At 38.6% G+C, this 24,140-nt stretch overlaps 2 protein-coding genes across 2 annotated transcripts in view; one reads left to right on the top strand and one right to left on the bottom strand.

The window, feature by feature from the left end:
• LOC108692839 (autophagy-related protein 16-1) overlaps positions 1–24,140 on the bottom strand; it is a 389,033-nt gene that overhangs the window by 84,998 nt on the left and 279,895 nt on the right. The window lies entirely within an intron of this gene.
• The window catches only part of LOC108692828, a 174,768-nt gene that overhangs the window by 42,790 nt on the left and 107,838 nt on the right, over positions 1–24,140 (top strand). The window contains exon 2 of the mRNA XM_018201335.1: positions 2,316–2,358. The gene's annotated coding sequence lies outside the window, so the exon portion shown is untranslated. The remainder of the gene's footprint in view (positions 1–2,315; positions 2,359–24,140) is intronic.

Here is a 24,140-nt window from a genome sequence, read left to right as displayed (position 1 = left end):
AGCCGTATAATAGATCGAGAGGGACGACGAGACGCGACGGTCTGATGGTCAAGTTCTGTATAGTCTCCCGCTCCTCCTTTCTACGATCTTTTCGTGAAGCGCACCAGCTTGTGGCGGCGTTTTACCGTACTATACTAGATAAAGAAGACCTATAGTCGAGCGAAGGATATCTGCTTTAGGATGATCGCAATAATAACTTCAATCAGTTAATAATTCTCGGTGATATAACGCACCACAGCACCTTGGAGGCTCATATGGATAATTGATGGTGGTTCCTTACGCATGTTTAACAGTAAAATCGTTAATGACAAACCGCGCGATAAAGTTGGCTGTTACATCGAAGCGTTGATAATTTATGTAACGTGCCGTTAGAGATATCGAATGGCGAAGGAGGAAGTTAGTTGAGATGATATTAAGGTTCTTGAAAGAACCAGCACTAGAGTAGAATAAAGATGCCCAGGTGTCGTCGGAAGAGAAGTTGATGATGATGACGACGACGACATCGACATCAACGTCGACGACATCAGCGACGACATCGGCGACGATGACGTCGTACCAACCGAGTCACTCGTTGATACGATAGTGATGGATTTTATATCCTCCACTGTCATCTAAGCGGCTTCCCTTTCCAAGCATATGTCACTCGGCAAATGGCAGCGCCAAGCTGCTTGCTGCACTTTGTGCTATAAACCATGGCATATAATGCCTCTCTTATTCTACGTCCATCACCTTCTCCTTTTGCCATCGTCGCTCCTCACGGTTCTCGGCTCGTCTACCTCTACCACGGTGTAACCACCGCGGCTGCGCCACGGCTCGCTGAATTCCCAGGAAGGTTTGTCGGGTAGCAATTGGATGTAGTTACGCATCGAATGACGATGCAGCCGATGTGCAGGAGGCCGGCGCTATCTCTTCGACCGTTCATCCCTGCGCTGCATTCCCGCGGAGGAAACTGGATCCAGGATGCGTTTCCCGGAAAGCATTGTCCGCAAAATGTACGCGGTCAGCAATCGGCTGAAACTACTCGCGAATCTGACCACATCATGCCGCTGCATTTCTGCGTCCTTTGCCGTGTACGTGCATCACACGCGTACTGTAGTCGAATGAGAGAACCGGCACGATGCAATTGCATTGACATTCCATGATATTTGATCGTCGCTTCAATTCCCTCCGTGAAATTCAAAGAGTAAATAGTGATACGTGATTGAAGAAGATCAATCTCAAAAAAAATCAGTACGCGACTACTTTGACATGTGTATTAAAAGAAAATTTTGCGTAAATCAGAGAATTCAAAAAAATTATTGTAACAAGATTATTGCGAAATTATGTTGATACAAAAAAATATTTTAATTAAAAATTTGCATTTCTCTTTAATTTAAATTATTATTATTATTAAATTTGCACGCAAAGCACATTTTCAATTTCAAAGGCAAAAATTATTGTCAATGTTGTCAATTAATTTTGCATTTGACGAAGTAAGATATTATTCGGCATTTGATTAATTCGTTGTCTATTGGTTGACGTCTCTCGTTGGAAACGTCAATAAGATCGCGTATTTTCCATGCGAGTAGCTGTGCTCACATTGTCCGGGCCTACCCCGATTTAACAATCCACTCTCGTACGCGTTGTTAACCCGACCACGCGTGCCCCGCCATTTCTTCCATTACCGACTCACAGGACGGAAATTTATTCGTCCTTCTACCTCCGACCTAGCTCTCATGGGTCCGTTACCACTACGTACTCGGAATATGAGTAGCGCACACAGTCCGCACCTTCTTAGCGGGTGAGAGAAAGACCTGGAATTAATATTTCTCTCTGCAGTCATGCACCTCGTTCACCGTCGCTCGTTTTCTACGGCGGATTCCCGGGAAACTGCGAAAAGAATTTAAATTTGGTACCCCGCGTTCGCGTACGACGGTAAGATGAGGACTATATGTCATATCGCAAAGTTCACCAACGGTCGCGCACCGACGTCGCTTATTCCTTACTTTGATCAGACAGAGTTTGAATTTTTACGCGTTCGCAAAGTTGAATATTTCCAGCTGCAGTCTGAATAGCAGTTTATCTCACACGTATACACACACACACACACATTCATACACGTGCAAGAAATGAAAATTTCTATTCCACTTACTTAATTCTAGGTTATTGATTATACGCGAACATATAATAAGTGATCATCCAATATTTCTCGTAATAAAAGAAATGTTACGAAACTTATAGTATATATACGAAGTAAAGTACTCTGTATTTTTTCTCTGTACTCTTTTTTTCAACGTATCTTTTAATAAAAAACAACTTGTCTTTTTTTGTTGCAGGATCGAGGAGCCTCAACGAGGGTCGAACGTTACAACAACAGCGGTAAGTGATGCATAAGTATTTTAATACCAAATATGTCTAACTTTTCGCTTAAGAAAGGCGAGACTCTCCGTGACGCGTAATGGCGCAACGGTGGGTTAATGAGAATCGCTCTAGGTGTAGATAAGGTAACATTACTCGAGTTCACCCGAGCAAGTTTACGACTGCTCTTTGTAATCCCGAGGTTTTACCCGATCCTAGATATTTGGGAATTTATTACTGGTACGCTTAACGATCATCTCTCACTACAAAGACAAGTTGCGATCAAGATTTTCAATTTAATAGCACTCGAGATATTATTTCGCCTTTGTAATTAATTACGTTTCTACCTCATTATTGATAAAATCAACAAAAAGATATATTTCTAACTGTGAAAACTCACAGACACTTTAAATTACGAATGATCCAAAGAAATTTTAGTCATTTGAGTCGACAGTACTTGCTGAAATCGCAGTAAAAGGAGAGAAAACCGTACAACTACTATATTCTTCTTGCGGTAAAATGCTCCGACACCTTGCTGCACAATTCCTTTCCATCGACTGAATCTGTCACTAGCTATTTTCTCGTCCAATGGTTTACTGTTTCTCTCATGCATTATCTGTCGCTGAGATGTCGCCTAAAGCTCACATTAAATTAATTCCGTTACGTTTTTTTAATCGCAATTTCAAGAAAGATTTAAATAATAGTATCCGAAATTCGCTTATACGTTGAGTGCGATAAAATTGGGGAATGCGGGAATAACTATCTATTGAATAACTATCTATTGAAATAACAAGAAAATATTCGATTATACAGAAAATAGAACGTTCATTAATGGAATTCTACTATTGTATGTGCAATCGTGATAGATGTATATATAATAATAGGCGTCTCATTAGAGTCTATAAATCATCAATTCCTCGCATATCTTTGTACCACGCCTAGAAAAAGTGTAAAGTGTAGAACATGCTTGAATCGTGCATACATGCTATAGCTCGTGTAGCTCTAAGTTTATAATTGAAATACGCAGATTACTTATTCCACACACGCATTGGAATCAAGCCAATTGACGCATAGAATAGTGCTCAGCCTTATACGGGACATAAATTAGTTCAGCACTGAAGAGTGCGGAAATGGGTAATTCTATACGTCTTAGAACCAAAAGCACAAGATATATATTCATTCGTAATTCTTGAATATTGCATGGAATGTACGTGTGAATTTTCCTTAGCTGAGGAATATCTTATATGATATTCTTAGGAAGCGCACATAAAAAGAAATATCACTGATAAAATGTAGGAAGTTTTACAAAGAGAAATGAAAAATACGATTAAGATCCCATTAAACTTGAAGCCAATTTTTTATTACTTGATGAAGAGTTGAGTTCTTTATTATAATACAGTTTGCTTAATATTAAAAAAAAGATTTAAAAGTTATCGATATGATATATGATAGATCCATTTGAGATATATTATATTATTTATTCGTATCTGTAACTATCTCGATCATCTTGAGCTCGATTCATCGCGGAACATTGGATACCGGTTTGAAAATGTCATTCGGGACGGTTATACGTTGAACGTTACAGACGATTCCTCATACCTCTTCGGCGCATCTGTCTTCCTTTTATCTCGCAATGCTGCAATGGTGCGAGATAGAAAGGATCAGAGGCGATCGTACGCCGGCGGCAGGTCTGAATAAATGTTGGAATTTGATCTCATGTTTGTGTCCCGCGATAGAGAGCCGCGAAGGGACGGCAGTCAGTGGGAGCGCGATAAGTAGAAGAAAAGAAGAAGAAGAGAGAGATCGAGTTGACGATTCTTTCTTCTTTGTTTGGCTACCGCCGAGATATCTCGAGTGCCAGTGTAACGCGGTAGGACGGTACGTAATTAACGCCTCATGTAGATGCTATCGCTGTCGTGGACGCGAAGGTAGTCCGCGTGAGGACCGGTAATGTACGGTCTTGTTGCGCTGTAATGAAATATTATTATCGGTCAACATCGAGAGATTTGTGGAGAGTTAGACTATCTAATGGTACTGATGGTGAATCCGCAAACGCGACACGTTCGATGGTCTATGACGTTCGTTTTTCTGTCGTCGCTTCAACGTCGCACAACCTGCTCGGCGCCGTTTTCATAATCTGTGAGTTATGCATCCGTCGGGACACGATGCAACGAAAGAGATATTTCTCGCTAAGTTGCGCGGGAAAGATGTACCGGTTTATCCCCGGCACTTTTACGGCCCGCGCTAACCGCAAGTCGCGAGCGGAATATGTGAAATTATCGAGCGAAATAAAAGGAAACGTAGAACCGCGCAAAGTTTATATGCGCCTTTAAACATAGCTAACGCGCGTTTTAGAGCGTGAGAAGTGTTTGCGGGCGCGTTTTGTAACGAGTCACCGATACAACTCTTTTCATTGTCTGCGTTTAATGATCACTTAAAATTAAATAAGTGAATATAATTTTAGGGCGTGATAATTAAAAATAAGAATTTGAAAATCTTTAGGGTAATCTGAAATCGAATCAGTTTTACAAATTTCATATAAAATAATAGAAAAATTGCAATTGGAACATGTAAACTGTTAATATAAATATGATATGTAATTAGAGTAATATAAATACGAAATTAGAAACAAGCTTAATTTATGAAATGATATAGAAATTGAGTTTTATATATATAGTAATAAAAAAAAATTAATAATATACAAATAATATACAAATAAAAAATTCTTATGAACTTCCATTATCAAAGTTATATAATAACGTCACTTAAGTCACAAGTTTACAACATATTTTTTTATCTAAATCTATACGACAGAATACACTGTTATAAGCTAATCGTTGTCCATTGAATTCTCAATGTCTATGATATTATAACATTTTTATTATATATATTTCGAATTATTTCTCTGTCTTCCGGACTTACTTTTACCATCAGAAACTATTTCAAGATAGAAAAATACGATTTCGATATATAGATTCGAAAGTTCGTTTTCGTAACCTCGTTTTGTCACGTTGAATTGGAGCGTATATCCACTATTCTTAACAAAATTAAATCTCGAAACTCATTTACGGCCGCGCCACAGTAATTTCAAAGCAGTTTAACGAGCGACTCGGAAACTTTATTGAGTATAATCGGTGCAAAGGATTTGGTGTCGACCGGCCGTATTTACCGGAATAGCGCGGACAACCGACGATGCGCGAAGACAATGCCTGGGACGTCTGCACGGGAGAAACGAGAGGTTCAAGGAAAGAAGACGGGAACGATTGCAAAGAGCCATTGTGCGAAACTCTCGCTGTCGAACTTTGTTGTGACTTCCTAAAAAGTCGTAAAAGACGGCTGGCGGAAGGTAATGCATCCACGACTGACGGAACGTCCTTTCCGTGCTTCGTTCTTCTCCGCCTTTGCTGCACCGAATTGACTTCAAGGGCGTTTTTCCACGCTTGTTTGCACGATGATGTGTGACACGCGTCTTCGTCGTTCGTTTTCTTCCTTCTCACCTATCCTTTCAACTAACGTGAATTCGTTATTTCGTTTCTCTGTACTTCGAATTTTGGCCATCACTATTTCTCTCATAAATTATTGGATAAATATCTGAAAAAATTTCTGATTGAAAATGAACAAATTAGAATTTCCTAATTAAATTTTTTAGTTGAAATAATCGAAATTCTGGTTGGTATAATATTTCTGGTAAAATCTACTAGAATTTTTATTTTTTTACTAGAATAATTATATCAATCAGAATTCTAGTTATTTCAATTAGAAAATGTAACTAGAAAATTATTATTTGTTCATTTTCCACCAGAATTACTATTTTATCTAAGCAAACCATTTTTTTCAATATAATAAAATTTATCGAAGATATTTACATTCAAATATTTCGTCCGATATTATTATTTTTTTTTTTCTGAAAGTATCTGCTTATATAAATTGAGGATATTATTATATAAATATTATAAACGAATATAAGCAGTACGAATAAAAGCAGTACAATTTATACTGCTCTGAAATATATTAACATTTAACTTTATAATTTACGGATAACTGTTATTTAATTGTTTTTTTGACGGGATAGTTAGTGACGATAATTTCATAATATCTTGCGAATAAGCTTTCTGCTGCCTTGCCCATTCCTGTAGCGATCTTTTAGTTAAGAAGATCATAATCCATCGCACAAGTGTGGAAGATTGCCGTCGGTATAGTTAGACGTCATTTAATAAAGCGTGTAAAAAGGAAAGACGGGAGAAAGTAATGTGCAAAGTATGAAATAATGATGAGGCAGCAGGATATACCTACGATTAAATATAGAGAAGGTGCATATCGAGAAGCATCGTGAGTAAAAGGAGAGAAAAAGGAAATGAAGAGAGAGAGAGAGAGAGAGAGAGAGAGAGAGAGAGAGAAAAATATAAAAGAAAGGGAAAAAAGAGCGAAGTATGGGCGTTCCTTTCAAAGTGAAAATTGAGTCGCGATTACGTACTTTACGGCTCCGACAATTTTCGAAAAATATTACCCGACGCCGGGTATAACAGTGCGCTCGTAAAATCAGCATATTCCCGTAGGAATTCGGTATTATGAATTTCCTGGGAAAAAGAAAGCAAAGGCTGTGATGTAAAGCGAGGATGTTTCAAGGGCGAAGTTTATTTGCCAAGTTTACGTGTCGGACCGATGGAATGAATTTCCCTTTCATCTGTATTCCGTTCTCAGCGGGACGAACATAGCGACATGATTACCCTGACGAAACTACGAGAAGCGATCCCAAAAGTATGTCGATCTCCGTGCGAGCGTGATACAATCAGGAATAACCGTCTTTCGCATTACGGTTTGGCCATTCTTGACAGACGACGACCGACTATGTGGGAACGAAGCGAAAGCTTTTTACTTCAAAAAAGATGCGAAAACACGATTATTCTTATCTTCGCAATGCGGAAACAAGAACGATGCGATTGCATGTGCGGTTCTTACGGCATGATAGAGAATATAGAGATATTTTCTCTTTTTTGCAAGAACGTATCTGCTGAGAGTGTCGTCTCATTTTTCGAGCTGCATTTGTCAGTTGATACGCCAACTTGCAAGACAGCTTTTTGACATCTTACATCCTTGTGAAGATTATTATTCACGGCTAAAACTTTATTCATCACAAGCGTTAGTAGATTCAGCCTCCAGCGCTACACTGAGAAAAAGATACTTAAAAATTTGTGAGATAATGTTTATTTCATTGAAGTAAGTCTTCATTTAGATATGACAATAATTTATTCCTAATAAATAAACTATTTTACTTTTTTTCTCAGTGTATTTACTCAAAATACTCTAATAAAGAAAATAATAGGGTATTGTTTTCTTTATTAGAGAATTAATTATTGTTACGTTTACTATCGCTTTATATACGTGTTTACGGTATATTTCTAATGTTTTTAATAACGCTACACACAGGATTAACAGTTTATTTTTTGCATTATTCAGCTTCCGCTAACAATAAGTATTCACTCAGAAAATTCACGACAGAATAAACGCCTCTATCTAGCCACGATGTACATATCTCATCGCGCGGGTTCTTTGTCGCAATGTTCCTTTCTCAACACGCGCCCAGTTTGCATCAGCATCAGCATAGTTCACGGCAAACGTGCCCTACGTGAGCATTACATTTGTCCGCGTTTGTTGTGTTGTTGCGCACGCTCGCATCCGGGGAACCCCGTGCTCCCCATTCAAAGCGGGTTTCCTACCCACATCGTAATTCACATAACGGTTCGCGCAGAAATTGTGGCATATCGAAAGCGCGAATTGCATCGACGGCACCGTGAAATTACACTGTATCGGCGATGCCGAGCGGGCTCTCGAGCCGCGTCTCGCGCTGCTGCCGGCACTTTAAGCACGCAGGAAATACGGCAGAATGGTCGTTAATATGATCGGTGCGTAACTATACTCAAGTTTCGAAGTTCGATTTATACGCCATTCAAGAGAATAATCAAAACAGCCGCATGCCCTTTTACACATGTTTAATCAAACTGACGTCAGGTTTTCCACATCAATAAAGACATGAATGGATATTTTAATACATCGTATAATAATTAAATGGAAATCATTCAAAAATAAAATAAAATAAAATGATATATATAAATTTTAATATTTTGCGCGAAAATTATTTTATTAAATTACAAAATTATTTTATTAAATTAAAAATAATAAAATTGAATTCTGTGAATAAAAGAAGGATAAATTAATAAGAATTTGAGGTTCTAATGAAATAAATCAATTACATGAAAATGTCTAAAGAGCTAGAAAGGTCTTGATGTGTACAATATTAAAAGCATTAAAAGCAGGATATTTACAGACACGCGTTGAATGATACAATGAAAGTGACACTTATTATTTTTAGAACACTTATAGATTAACTATAGAATAAAATCCACATCAAAATTATTGATAATGTTAAATTTATATCCTTAAAATTCTTTCAAAATATCATCTTTATATATAACGAAATCAATACAATGCTATATCTTTATGCTATGCAAGACAATCATGAAGAGTATTGTAACCGTTATTATTCAACGTGACAACATCGAATAAGTGTAGCTACTTTGCCTTCGGCGCACGTCGACCAATTAGATCATGCTATCATCTATTCACTGAAGTTAGATTGCAAACGTGTTTCAATATATATATTATCTTTGTGACCATCATGTGGAAGAGATATGTCTTTTAGAATGTTATCTTGTATTCATATCAAGCGTATCATAAATTGAAACAAATATTAGAAATTTTAGACATCGTGGAATAATTTTTAGTTTTTAATAACATTTTTATAATAACTTTTTGTTGATTTATTGTATAAAAATGCATATTAATTATTTAACGCATTATTTTGCTCGATTCGCAATGTACCGAAGCAATTAAATCTTGCAGATTCAATCTCGTTAGTTGCAAAATTCATATATAAAATATTATATTTCTATGAAATATTAATGCTTCAAATTTTTCCCTTAGCATTGTTAAAGATCACAAACGTGTCAAAGATCACAATTTTCAAAAGAGAAACTATGTAAGAAAAGAGAAACCATAAAAGAGAAAGGAAATAACCATATTCGTTAGATCATCTTGCAATGTAGGAACAGACAATCATATCATTGAAAATTGAAAAAAATATACGTATAATTGAGTGAGAAAAGTCCCCGATGGATAAGAATAAAAGATCTTTTTCGAGACATTATTAAATAATATCGAGAAATGAAAATACATGTTCATGTACGTAAGCCTTTTATATCGCGGAAGAAGATAACATACGGGGCGAATTTCAGTTGAAGCGCATAAAAAAATGCCATTCTTAAAGAACGAAGGAGTATAAAGGGAAGATAGTTCCTGTATATTCTGGAGACAGGAAGCCACCCGGCCGGTTCTAGATTTTGTTCCTTATCTTATTTCTTTTGCCCTTTACTTTACTCGAGGAACGGCTACATCGAGTAGTAAAAGAACTTTTTCAACAAAGAAACGAGAGATTAATCCCGGATTCGAACGGATAAAAGGAAACGACGGGCACAGTAATCGCGCGCTGTTGGTTATATCTTTCCACGTCTTTGTATTACGTACACTACAACCGTTAAATCAATTTGTCGATGATGTTTAGCGTAATCTTCAACTAATATCGAATAAGTTTCGGTCTTTTTATTATGAAAAAAAATTTTGTCAAATAAACAAGTTTATCTTTCCCCGAGTATCACGTATTATTTTTCGCAGGCGGCTTATCTGATAATTTGTAAGTCCATGCAAAACGAATAATTCTCAGGACGCGATGTAAAGTCTCCCCGCTAATCTTCGGTCGGTTTAATTAACCAACGTGATCGCTCTCCCATTGCTCATACGAAAATTCTTCGCCAAATTGGACCTTCCCTCCTGATTGTTACCCAAGTTGACATGAACCATGTGATTATCCTCCCCCCCTCCCACCTCTTCGATTTGCCGTCGTCGTCCATCTATCCCGCCTCCGTTAAGTTTGCACAGGTATTCGATCTTCTGAGATCGGAATAAGAGGATCGCTGGCGAAGGTAGCTACGGGGAAGGCCGGGGGTTTGTAGGAACAGACACAGAGGTACGAAGCGCCTCGGTGGAGGCGAGAAGAAGTACTGTACAAAGTACAGAAAGGGAGACAACGAAGGCAAGGGGGAAAGGCGCCCGCATTCCTTCACGCTTATTGGTTTCATCAGATTGCTTTGCTTCTATTAGGTAGTGATGTCTATACGGATACCACGTATCGCCGGCACGTTCTCTAATACCCCGGAGGAACACCAAACAAATGAAACGGCATGTTCCGTCCTTCGTCCTCCTTACTACATCTCCTCTATATCCGCAACCGTACAGCTCTATCTCTCTTCTACTACGTTCAGACGAGTCGTTCAATACTATTTGTGCAATATAGGGGCGAGAAACCACCTACACATGTATATACACAGAGACAGATGCACGTGTACATATATTGTATAGCCACGCGTGCAATGGGATGCAGCGTACCAGATACGCGAATTGCTCAATACACGCTCTTATTGCTGATAAGATTAATAATATCCATAGTTCGGAAGCTGAGCAACGTCAGATTTAAATGGTGTTGTAGATCACTTAATTTCATCCTTCGAATATTTATACATCCGTAAAGTAAAGCGATCAGGTGAACGTCGTGCCATCAGAATGTAAGGAATAAAGATAGATGGTAAAGTGGATAGAGAGATCTGAAGAGGGGAACGAGTTTTGCCACGGGCCAATGCTAACAAACCTTGAAACGCAATAAAAGCTACAATCCCACCGCAGGGTACTGTACGTATATACGCGACGAGTGTGTATTTTCTTTACCACTGGGGCCGCTCGCCATTGACTTGGCTCCGTCTATCGTGAAATAAGTATCGTAGAAGAGCGCTACCTAAGAAAGGTGGTGAGAGGTAAGAATAAGCAGCACAGGCTCTTGCACAGACTAGTATACAATAGCAACGCGAAGAGTGTAACCACATACATAACATACACACATATACATAAACATACTCTTATGTGTAACGTGCCCTTCGGCACAGAGGAGATATTCGCTCTTATCGATCCCCGTTCAATCGATCGCGAATAAGAAAGGAGTTGACGAAGGAGCGATGGTAGCAAAATCGCTCATTAGTATTTATAGTCCGTTCTTACTTTAAGATTGTCTGAAAATGCTAATATAATCTTTTGATTGCCTTATGACATCTTAATCCTTAATTGTCATTGCGAATCCATTGAATTTGTATCAAATTTTTCAACGTCTATCAAAGTATTTATTAACATGTTTTATGTTAAATAAGAATCAATGCAATACTAATGTTTAGTTATTATTAGTTTTAAAGATAGATAAATGAGAGTTTAAACGTCAAAAAAATATAAATATTTGAAAAATTGGTTTTTTCACAACGTCAATTAAAGGTTAAAATATTTAAGATAGTCTCAAATATAAGACTCGACTAAGAATACCGGCCATTGTTGCGAGTTACGGTCATTTACTAGATGGAATATTGTCGGCCGCTCGCGCGGAAATGCTTGTTTTTTCGTCATCTACGCAAAGCCTATCGCGCAAAAACCGAGTAGACGTGCAATTACGATGTTATCTTTAACGACGACAATGATAATAATCGCAAAAGAATAGCGCGAGCTAAGCGCGTCGTTAGTGCGCGCGAATCACGCGTGCCGTGGCCGTGTCCAGCTTGGCCCGCGGCGCGTATGCATTCCTGCATGTCGCTCGTCGAGAATGATGAAACGCGTGCAAGTACCGCTCCTATTTTCCTTTCCCCGTTTTCGCGCCGGCCGTTTTTGTCACGTCTATAGCCGCTCTTTAACCATCGTACTTTGTACCGCAGCGCCAGACTGCCAATTCGTCCTGCTGGATTGTACGTTCCACTATGCCTGTTTCATCAACGCTATGTGAGCGACATTTCATAAATTTCCTCTCGTTTTCTCGAATGATTTTTTGGCTGTTCGTTTGGTCGAAAATTCCTTCGTGTGTTGCTTCTTATTATCAGATTTTTATTATCTTTATGAATAAATCTAATTGTGATATTTTTCATCAATATTTGTATTATACGGGGTTGCTACAAAATTGGAAATTCAAAGAAATCGAAAACGACAAATAAGGAAAAATAGGGGAAGTCATGGAAAATTAAAATTTTTAGCTTTAAAAAAGTTTAATATACGTACATCACGCACCTACGCGCAGTTTTGGAATACTATCAATTTAATAATTAAATGCAAACAGTGTCAACACCATTAATAGTAATTTACGTTGCTGCGTTAAATTGCTCTCTCGATCAAATATTTAATGATTTCTAAACCAGGACGAAAATACTAAAAATTTCAAAAGATTGTTGAAAATCAGGAATAAACATATTGTCTGAAAATCAGGGAAAAGTTATAAAATTTTAGATAAAGATAAAGAATTTGTGACAATCTTGTTATAATTTTATACTTGTTTTCTTCATAAATTTGAAAATCATGCAAACACAATACGCATTCCTTTTTTAAAAACGAAACGGCATTTTATTAAAATTATTTTATTAACTACATGTTTTTATAAAAGAATAAAGCAAAGACAAAGAAAAACGTTTATTTTAATCATGTCATTAAAGTGAATATTATCATTAATTTTTTAGAAGAGTATGATACGCTTTTGCAATTCTTTCTTATTATAACTTTCCCGTTATAACATTCTCAAAATTGATGATAAAAACTTTCTGTTTTCCATAAGTAACGTTTCGTAATCACGTCTACGTGGTACTTATTATCATCCTGATCATGAACGTAGTTCAAGTAAAGGACATAACAAACTATAGGAGGAACTTTAACACCTCCGTGAAGTCACGTCTTGTTCAGAATCCAGGAATACGATATCGCACGTTTCCGCTTGTTGGCAGAAACCGCGAGCAGAATACTTAGGCGATAGGATAACGTCTGGTTAACGGTATAAAAATGTACATGTGTACATCTACATTTTCATCGTTCGCAACGGTGATGTTACTCAAACGTACGATATAAATTCACCATGATGTACCTTCACTAATTTCGTCTTTACAATATGTGTTTTACGATACTAGTACCGAAGACATACTAGTATTTATATGCTTCCAAGAAGAGAGGAAAACGAGGAAGCTATTTTCAGAAGCGGTTACGAGCATACCGTGTCCCGTTCCTTACGCGATGAACGTCAGCGATGACTCTACGAACATAGGTACACGGTGAACACGTGAACCTAAGTGCGCCACGTGTATTGTCCTTTCCACGGGGCCCTTCAACGGTCTTGTTATCGTGTAGCCACGGTTGTAATAAAGCGCGCATTATTACCATATAATTATGAGTACAGTTGGGTCTACAAGAAGGCGGGGGATCTCGAGGGTCTCCTTGAAAGATATCCGTGTTACGTAACGAGATAAATATTTTCTTATAACGGGGATACATTACACGCGCGCAATACTTTGGAGGGGGCGAGGATCCTTACCGCGTCGGATCTTCCGCATAACGCTCGCGTCGCCGTTACTGCTCGACGATCGTCTTATCCTCGCGCCACGATCGTAAGTTTCCGTCGGCATGGTTTCCCGCTACGGTGACCGTAAAGGACGTCGACACGCAAGAGGAATCCCGGTGCCAAAGGTGGACGGTGGGGTCGCGGAAAAATATCGAAATCTATATCGTTAATCAAGCAAAAATTTCCGCGGTTACGCTAGCACGAACGATGAGAGCGGCTTTGGGCGAGAGCCAATCTGCCATTGAGGTGCATACCAGTGGATCTAGGAACGAGCCTTGGTAGCGCAGCACTCTCCAGGAACAGACGACAGGCTAGAAATTCCCGTATTTTTCTGCAGCAAATCCCGGAAGTTCTTTCCCGATCCAAGTTTTTTCTTGCCTGTATACATTTGATGTCTATCTTCTCAGCGAAATCAGAGAGGAAAGGTTGTAAATTATTGCAATTTTTATATTTTTTAAAATTCTCGGTATTTTATAATTATCTTCGTAATTCCTTTGATCTGATCCCATAATTCTCTCGTGCCAGAGATGCCCTTTGCGCAGAGTGACCGTAGCAAGGACCGTGGAGGGTAACCCTTGCACGGTCGCGGAGTGGCGTGGGTAATGCGATTGCGATTTTCCGCCTTCGATTAGACGGCTTTCTCGTGTCCACGAGGGTGAGAGAGCGTTCGCTCGCTTCCCCCGCAACCATCTCCTCTAAATGCATCATCTATCCAGAGATACCCGATGGAAGGGGAACGAGATCTGGCGGGCCCTTCGGGAAGAAAGTGAAATACGTTACGATCTGTCTTGGGTCAGCTCTTCCATAGACGATACGTCGTGACTGCTCTCGATAATGGGAATCCTCACGGTGGATAGAATATAATACTCGACGGATCGTGGGGCCAACGGGAGGAACGGGAAGGTAACGGGAGCGAAGGGAGATGAGACTGAGCTTTCCTATGAGTCCCGTTATTTCGTAGAGGTTCATATTTACCTTCTCCGCTTCATTCAATTTCCTTCTTGAGGATGCCGTATATTTTCGGACACAGGACTCGATACCGATTTATTGACGTTGACTCTGCGACGAACTGTTGTGCACATCGTTTGAGGACACTTGCGAATAGTATTTGAAGCGGATAGTCATGTAAGCATATGTGATGTATAGTCGTTTTCAGCAGATACATACGATTCATATGATAATTGAGAAAAACTGATTTATATCGATAACGGTGAAAGAGATTAGCTTGAAAAATAAAAAAATCTGTGAATGCAAACTTTTTTTTATATAATTTTTATTTTACAATTATTTGTCCTATTACAATATGTAATTATTAGATACATAGTAATAGAAAGTCTATCCATTTTACAGAATATATCGTTACGTCAAAATATTCTTAAAAAATTTTAAACCATTCTGTTACTCAAAACTTTTCTCTCGACTAACTTTTAAAAGATAAAATATTTACATTACGCGATTAATACTAGCTATTTTCCTTACGTGAAAAGTCGTTGTCAAAAGCAGGCACGAAGAAAATTGATCGCCGTCGTATGTTTGAAGTTTAAAGTGTAACGCGTCAAGATTAATAATATATGATTGAATTTTAAGGATGCGAGTAAGACGTTCGCAGATGTCGATAGTAGAGTCAAGTAGAGTCAAGTAGTTTCCGTAGTCGATATTAAGGGTTTATGCCGTTGCATCGAATAACTAGTTGAGGAAGTAAAGTGGATCTATGTACGCAGCTGCGTGTGAATACGAGAATATGTGCGCATACATGGCAATTACCTTAAGAGAATTAACGTACATTGGAGAACTATGCCCTGTGGGCTAGCTTAGGCACAGGTTAGTTAGTTACGTATATTCGTACAACATGCACTGTCAGTATCAGCTGCAGCGTCCATCCTTTATCAGAAATTCTCAAATAACAGGGCAAAATAATTTCGCTATTTCGAAATAACCTCTGCGACCCGAATAGGGAGAACGCCGGAATCTGATGAGTCGGTTTGGGCTCGGCTTGGCAAGAACCTCGCTTCGCGTTGATTTGGAGTGCCCATAAACCACCGCCGTAGCTCCAGAAACGTACATGATAACTTCCGCCGATCCGCGAATACCGTGAATTTGCAAGGCTGCTCGCCAGCTGTGCGCCAGTTACTAGTCGAATGTACGATCCTCTACCTCCGTTGCTTCCGTCGCTTTCAGCCCAGATATCATACGCGGTCGAATGTCGAATATTCAGATGAGAACTCTAGTCTCTTTGTACCCACTCGGTCTCTTAGTATGCCAATAATCGTAACAAGGAATGGCATGACACACACGACAATGCCACGACATACAAATATTATGATGTTGTGTTCAGTGAGATTTCTGCTGTGTGAATTCTATCGAAATGAAATCGCGACTCAGTGAAACTATAAAAAAGGTTCGTTTATTAATATAATGTTTTTTCATTTTATAAAATAATAAAAATACATATGCGCGCGCGCGCGCGCGTGTATGTGTGTGTGTGTGTGTGTGTGTGTGTGTGTGTGTGTGTGTGTGTGTGCGTGTAAAAAAGAAAAAAAATTCTTTTTTTCGAGATGCGAATATTTGCGTTCCGTTCCATCATTGTTAAATGTATGACGATAAAAGTGAATTTATACATTGTTTATTCTTATTTACAGGACGAATTTGCGTCTAAGAATGTTATCTTCTTTATCTTATATCAGCGCGGACATAAATATCAGTTTACCACAAAATATCTGTTTTTAACATAGTCTGCAATGTGATAAATTGTGATGAATGCACTTTTTATGAGTGGCTTGTTCGATAAACATGTATTCCTAACACAACACAACGAGTACAGAGTCTATATTACAGACAAGTTTGAAACATTGTATCAGCGGCATGAATCACATTATTTCGTTATGAAACACAACAGATGGTGTTTCGGGTCAACTTCCACTGGCTGATCGATGCGGTCCGAACAATATTGCACAACCGAAGGAGACCAGACCCCAGACATTAAACGAGAAAGACGAACTGAGGTAAAGTTTAAACATTGGCGCGAGAGCAAGTGAGAGAAAACGGTACATCCGTAGCGACCGGTAATCTACTTTGAGTCTGAAATATAGAACATAAATTCCAACCGGTATCAAAGGCCGAGGCGCGAAAATTTAATGCTCCGATAAATTAGCATACTAACGAGAGGCACAGAGGGCGATGTGCATCCACCCCGTCTCCCTCTTTCAGCTTAGCCTAGCTCAGGTCGGACAGGCAGCTTTTCCTGCGATGGTAATCGAGCAAAATATTGTGGCAACGGCCGCAGGCGTTCTCGCCGAGGTTCTTGACTCTCTAGACTCCGACTAAGTCCGTCGCAGTATCTTGGAAGATTACTGAGTCTCCTCTCGCGTCGCGCTTACCTCTCTTTACTTATCCCTCCGTCCGGCCCCTACCTTTTTCATTCTTTCTATCTTGCGAGATGGGTTAAGCCGCGGAAACCTTGGCGCTTTCGTTTCCAGAGGAAGGAAGGAGGGAGGGAGGAGGAAGGAGGGTGAAATGCGGAAAAGGACCACAAAAGTAGACAGAAAGAAACGAGCCAAAGTGCACGGCCCCGCAAGAGCCGAAAGAGACCGGGAATTTTTGGGAAGCAAAGAAGTTAACGCAGGAAAGGGAAAGAGTTTGAACGAGAAAGATAGAGAGAGAAGGTCAGAGCTGGCTATTCCGTGTCACCAAACTAGCTACCACGATCCAAGTGTGGCCAAAAGTTGGGAGAATTCCTAATGTATGTGGGAGAGCCGATCGGTTGTTGGCTTGCATTCATTTTACATTTTACATTTTACCGGATAGTTTAAGATGTGACATGCCAATTTTCCCGCTGCGGCTTACATTTCAAAATCTCGTCAATGAATCTTATTGCCTTCGCATTTTTCACTCGCATTTCGGCTGAGCATCGATTTCTATATTAGATCGAACGAGAACATGTTTTATTGACTCATTTCTCCGCATGGACAACCGGACGTGCGTGTCCTTACAAAATTGTGTTGATTCACACGCTATCGAGGAGCGGGAAAAGCGGGATCATAAAGCGGATAATGCGTGAGGTAATATAGTTGCAAGATGTGTATCGTGTAGATTCCTTCCTTAACATTATCAACCGTATTAGATCTAAGAATGGTCTAGGCCGGCACTCAATCTTTCTCTCACTGATTACGTGATAATATGTACAGAAGATCCGTTAATGCACCACGGTTTGGCTTGTTTCTCCCAACGCACGTATATCGCGGAATGTAGAATCATATGGTAACGTAAGAGTATATACGAGTCAGCCAACAACAAATGATTACTTCCCACAGAATCGAAATTACGCGCGGTTTATTAGATATTGTGAGTTAAGCAAGCAACTCAATTGGTTTTTTCATCCTATACTCTCTCTTTTTCTTCTCATTTGTAATGATCTGTAGATAAAATGTCTAGTGTAATCTTAAATTGGTTGAGAAATGAATATTACAGAGTTTTACTTGCTGTCTTGTTATAATGTTACCGTGCAAAATGTAATTTCAATGTGAAAATAGAAAGTGTGGGCAGGGGAAGACCGATGGCATAGAATCTTTTCTTCCGGTGATCTACTACTATCCCTGTTATCGAACAATTCTTTTCTCTTGCTGAGTAATCCGACTAGGAGAAAGAAAGATTCCCTATTGAGGCAGAGAAAAATTTTAAATTTTATATTTCTTTTTTATTTCGTCTATCTTGTAAGATTTCTTCGATATAATTGAGATAAAATCCATTAAAATTATAATATTATCATTTTCATGCTCAAAGGAAAATTTTATATACTTATGTTTTATATACATATAACATATAATGTATTGTAAAATTATATTGTTAAATATCATAAAAGCTATAACTATCTGCTATAACTATCTGCTATAACTACGCTTTATTCGTTTCTTTATTAAATTTTCTATTTCAATTATTTTTTGTCGTAATTATTTTCTTTGTTGTTATTACAATTTCTTTGTTACATACAATAATATATTATCATATTATCAACTCTTCAAATCATATTCAATCAACTCTTAAAATCTTATATGGTCACTATAAATTATTAACTTACAAAACAATTTATATTATTAAATACAATATTATTAAATAATTTTTTGATAATACTTTATATTATTGAAATTTATAAATTGTTTCATACATATAGATACTCAAGAATTGTAAGCGAAAGAATTTTAGATTACAAAAGAATTTTAAGTTTACAAAATCTATAAACTTTTCTAGATATTAAATATTAGTATACAGATGCGATTTGCTTAACGAAGGAACACCCTTCAAAAGATGTGCAGTTGAAAATGTACACGAAATATTTTGCAAGTAATGCTGCAAATAGCCTTGACTGGTAGAATTAAATGAACCGAGGTGACAGAGGGAGAAAGATAAACAAGCCGAAGAGACACGGGAAAGAGTCTGTTTGTCGATGTCAAAAATCAACACAAATTGAAATCAGCGACGGTCCTGTTTCTGTGTCGACTGCAGAAAATAGACCTTTTACTTTTTGATATTTGCGAGTTTGCTGCTGCTATATTTTCCAAATTGGAATAAATTCGCGTTTGACAAAATCATCCGCAGCATCACTCTAATCGTGTAATCTGTGCTTTATCAAAAATATTTCGGCAAGTATATTTCTGCTTTTTGGTCTGCAAAATATAGAAAGGGGAGAAAACTAAAAATAATTAGATTTTTACAAATAATTTATCTGATTATATCAGAAAGTGTTCAGTTTAAAAATTATTACGTAGAGAAACGTAAACAAAAAAAAGAACTATAAACGAATCATATACCGAGTGAATGTAAGACAATTACTTACTGATGTAATTGTACCCTCTAAATTTCTTGGAGTGAAATCTCACTTCACAAAAGAATTAAAATACTGCCACTATTGAAAAAGAGTGAAAAATTTCCACTCTTTAATAAGAGTGAAGTGAGATTTCACACTTTTGGAATGAGATTTAGTCCAAAAAAGGAATGAGATTACTTTCTTTTGGAGTGAATCTCATTCTAAAAGAAAAAGAGTGAAAATCTACTACTCTTATTCAAGAGTGCAAGTTTTTCACTTTTCTTCATAATAATAATGGCAGTATTTTAACTCTTTTAGAATGAGATTTTACTCCAAGAAATTTAGAGAGTAACACAACGGTATGCCGGCATGCCAATTATAACACGGTTAAAATGGTATCTCGGGAATAGAAGAGAGTTATTGGATTAGGGAAAAGGGATAGCGCTTGCTTCGTCATCACGAAGCAATTCCCGAAATCCCGAGTCCCTTGTCGACCTCGAACTCCCGAACTCGGTTTCCTCTCTAGCGAACAGAGTCAATTAGAGACTCGGCCGGAGATTTTCAATCTCTAGTCAAGGTTAACGTCGCGATGTAAGTGGAATGTATGAAACAAGTGGAAGGGTCTGGAACGTTGTAACAAAAACACTGGATTGTAAATCAAACCCCTTTCCGACAGAGGCGTTCGTCTCTAATGCGCATTCCTAATGGCTCATCTGTGTTTCTTCCGTTATGTGTGGGCACGCTTCGAGGATCTAAATAAATTACCATTACGCTACTTCGTGTAGTTTCCGACTGAAGACTTTGCGCGGTACACGCGAAATTAATCGCTTGGTGCGGAGGAGAAATTTTGCGTCAATAATTCAAGGATAACATATGGCCTTAGTATTTGTCTAATATACCAGCTGATCAATAACTTCCAATAAGCACCCCTTCATACAAAATATATTACGCATCATTGTAATTTATACGTAATAGAATATCTTCTTCTATGATCTCTCAGAATCTCTCCGTGCGAAGCGTCGTTTAAATAAATTCGAACTAAAATATATTTATAATCGTATAAAGAATTTATGCAGATCTTTAATTTTTTGCTGCCCGTCATTTCATAAGTCACATTATAAATCTCATAAAATAATATGATATGGTAATCAGATGAACGGGACGAAATGGAAATAAATTTGCATTAATAACAAGTCATGCATTACCATCGACATTTTGTCGGGACATTCTGCGCAAGAATTTAAATGATATCCGCATAGCCAATCAATTAATACAATGCAGTTTCGATAATTCACTCCTTATCGCGCGCGATCTCGCGACACGCGTGATTACGAGAGCTATTAATTTTTTACTAATCTCCCTGAGCGCGTGAAGTGTATCGAATATAATTTTCCCAGTGAAGCCCATGTCGCATAAGAAGCGAACTAAATTGTATGGGACTGCACCCGACGACCAATTACCCTTATCGAATCCCGAGAGTGGGAAGAGCTGCGCTTATATTCTTTTGCTCGTCGAGTTTATCGACCTCGTGCGTAGATACGGCCAGCAGAATTATAACGGATGCCGACTTATCCGCAAAAGATTATTATTCCAATAGATAGGAAGAATCGCGCGTGTTACCATTACCGTTTCGCGCGATAATCGCTCTTGTATTTCCATCGAGAAATACTTTATGGCGCACGAGCGCACTGTCGTGAGTAATTAGAAAGAAACAAACGGCAAAGCAGCTTCGAAATAGTGGGATCTATCGATAGAAGATGCTTCATCCCGGTCCTAGCGCGACTTCGAGATTAAGGGTAAGCTCCTATCTTTCGATTTCTAATCTGGTCGGCGTAATGTCGCCCGTAATTAATACAAGTTGTAATCCCACGGCGGTATTCCGGTTTTGCGCCGGATAAGATATTAGTTGTGCAGTAGTTGCGCTACTCGCAACGGCTTGCACGTAGATAGGGATCGGCATTAGATAGGCTGGCTAGTCTTCTCGGTATCTGCCTTACTCCCGCTCCCTATCCTCTCCATTTCCTGTTACAGTTAATGGAAATTCAGAAGCGTATGTTTCCTAATCTGTGCAATTTTGCTGTTCAAATAGGCTCCTTCGTGGCGTGCTGCAAACCTGGTCAAACGCATACTCGCGATCTTGCACGTAGAAAGACGGATATTCATTGTAAGAAAATTCTCTGAGATGAGTATTTCTACTCATTGTTCAATCATTCTGTCTAAATTAACGAAAAACATTTATTCGATTGTTCGATACTAATACAAAAAAGTACGACGATGTACAATGCGATACGATGTGGAATGCGGAATATCAATGATCATTCTTTGATGTAGTTCGTGTATACATCTTGATGCTCGCGTGCACACGTGCGCGTAGCCTCGTGGTTGACGGAATTAAGAAGTAAAGCTTACGTGATCAATGATACCGTAAGGAATGCATTTCCGGTTTACGCTTCTTAGTCACTTCTTGGCTAAGAAAATTTAAGCGCAAAAACTCTCTTGTGTAAAAAACGAGTGTATTCGTCGCTCGAAGCTTGACGAGCATAAATATGGATTACGTTCAATTAAGAGCGCTTTCGAGTTGCACAGTGGTGAGATTTTACTTCCTTTCTTAATTAGCTATCTCACGATAGCGGATGCCATAAACAATGCACTTTTAACGAGAGATTTGCGAAGACTCGTAAATTACAGGGATTAATAAAATTGCTAATAAAATTGCATGATTCTTTGAATCGACTATGATGATTGATCATCGGATTCTATCGATATATCAGAGTCGGAATTTACCATTCTGGATAATGAATCAATTGATTACCGGATATCTTCTCTTCGAAGTATAATACGACTTCCATCTGTAACCGCTTCCCACGCATCTTCAATCAATATCAAGAAAAATTTTTCTCAATAAAGAGGAAATTGTCATATATTTACATACTTATATTATATAAAACTTAATAATACGACTTTTAATATTTGGTTTAATTAAAATAGTTACATACTCTTACATCTAATTAGAGAGAATAGTTGGCATACACATTTTCGCAAGATACAATATAAAGCAACAATTTTGGAGAGAGCATAATCTAAATTATATCTCAACTACGTAAATTGGTGTGCAGACGGTCCAATCTCCGGTGGCTTAATAGTTCCACAAAGTGCCTTTATTGATTGCACAATACACGCGTTTCGTAATTGCCCTAAGGACAAACGGTTATCTGATCTTTAACCGAAAATTGAAATAACGGTCGTTATTGTTCCCTCGACAAAACGCACTCAAAGGTACTCGTAGTTCAATTGGGCCATCTATCTAATACATGGCGAGATTCGCTTCACATCCATGGTTTTTCGCCTTCAGACAGCCTTCCCCTTGTTCTGACTTTTTATCTATGCGCCATCGGTGGTCTACCTTGAATCGTGATCGGTGACGTTGTTCCTTGACGGTTAGTGGCATGAAACGCGCATTGAGCAAGATAACGTTTTATAGGGGATAGGACGGAAGAGGAAAGAGATGAAAAAAAGCATCAGCGGCAAAATAGCATCGCCGCTGTTATGGTCGCGGCACGAACTGTCATCGCGTTTCCGCGTGTTTCTTACTACCCATTCCACGACTCCTTTTATCCACGGTGACGACGCGGGTCGCCGCGGGGTCTTTCTTCTTCAATACCGGCGATCAGACGCGACCGTTTCGCCGCCTCCTCTCTTTCACTTCTACGTCTACGATGAGCAACAGTCGCAGAAATATGGCTGGAAGCGTGTCCCATTGATCTATGACCATGGGCGTGCGCCGTCTCGACCACCATAGGCTCTTCGTGAGGGGTACACGTGTGTGCGACCAAGTGTGTCGCTCGTGTAGCTGCAGGTGCATGCAGGAAGAAAACGCAGATCGCTTCCTACCAAGGCTAAGCGCACGAGAGATGTCTACCATGGCTTATTACGACATTACTCGCGCTCGGCGTCCCTCGTGGTACAATTATGCTCGCGATGCGAAGTAAGACCCACTTCTGTAACGCGCGGTCGCGCAATTCCGAGGTGTATTTTAATTTGTTACTCCGCAGCGTGAGCGCGTCTTTATTCCTTTCCGGCGAATTTACGGTTGGCGCTGCGCATGGTAAATGAATGCTTTATGTTTAATGTAATTAGCGTGTGTAGCGCGTAAATGACCGCGTAGAAAACTGATGAATGTGACAGAATGACGGCACTAAGTTTTCAAATTTCGCAACTTACAAGTTTGCGTCATTCCTTGGGATTAAAAAAAATTTTAGATATCAGAAAGAATAAAAACGAAATAAGTTTTTAAAGCAAGAAGTCTTATAAATTTTACAAACTCTAAAATATATTGTTAATAACATTTCTTTTTTATGACATTAAACTTAAACTTTTGCTATTTTTCATCGTTTTTTTTAGTTTATAAAAAACATTGAATGTTATGAAATAATCGAAAAGTGGTTAGTTAAAATAAATTTTTAATTTGAAAATTAATTCATTCTTTAA

This window comes from Atta colombica, unplaced genomic scaffold, assembly GCF_001594045.1.
Source record: "Atta colombica isolate Treedump-2 unplaced genomic scaffold, Acol1.0 scaffold107, whole genome shotgun sequence".
NCBI classification, from domain to species: domain Eukaryota; kingdom Metazoa; phylum Arthropoda; class Insecta; order Hymenoptera; family Formicidae; genus Atta; species Atta colombica.
The sequence above is the reverse complement of the archived record's forward strand: the minus strand, read 5'-3'. Positions and strand labels throughout refer to the sequence as shown.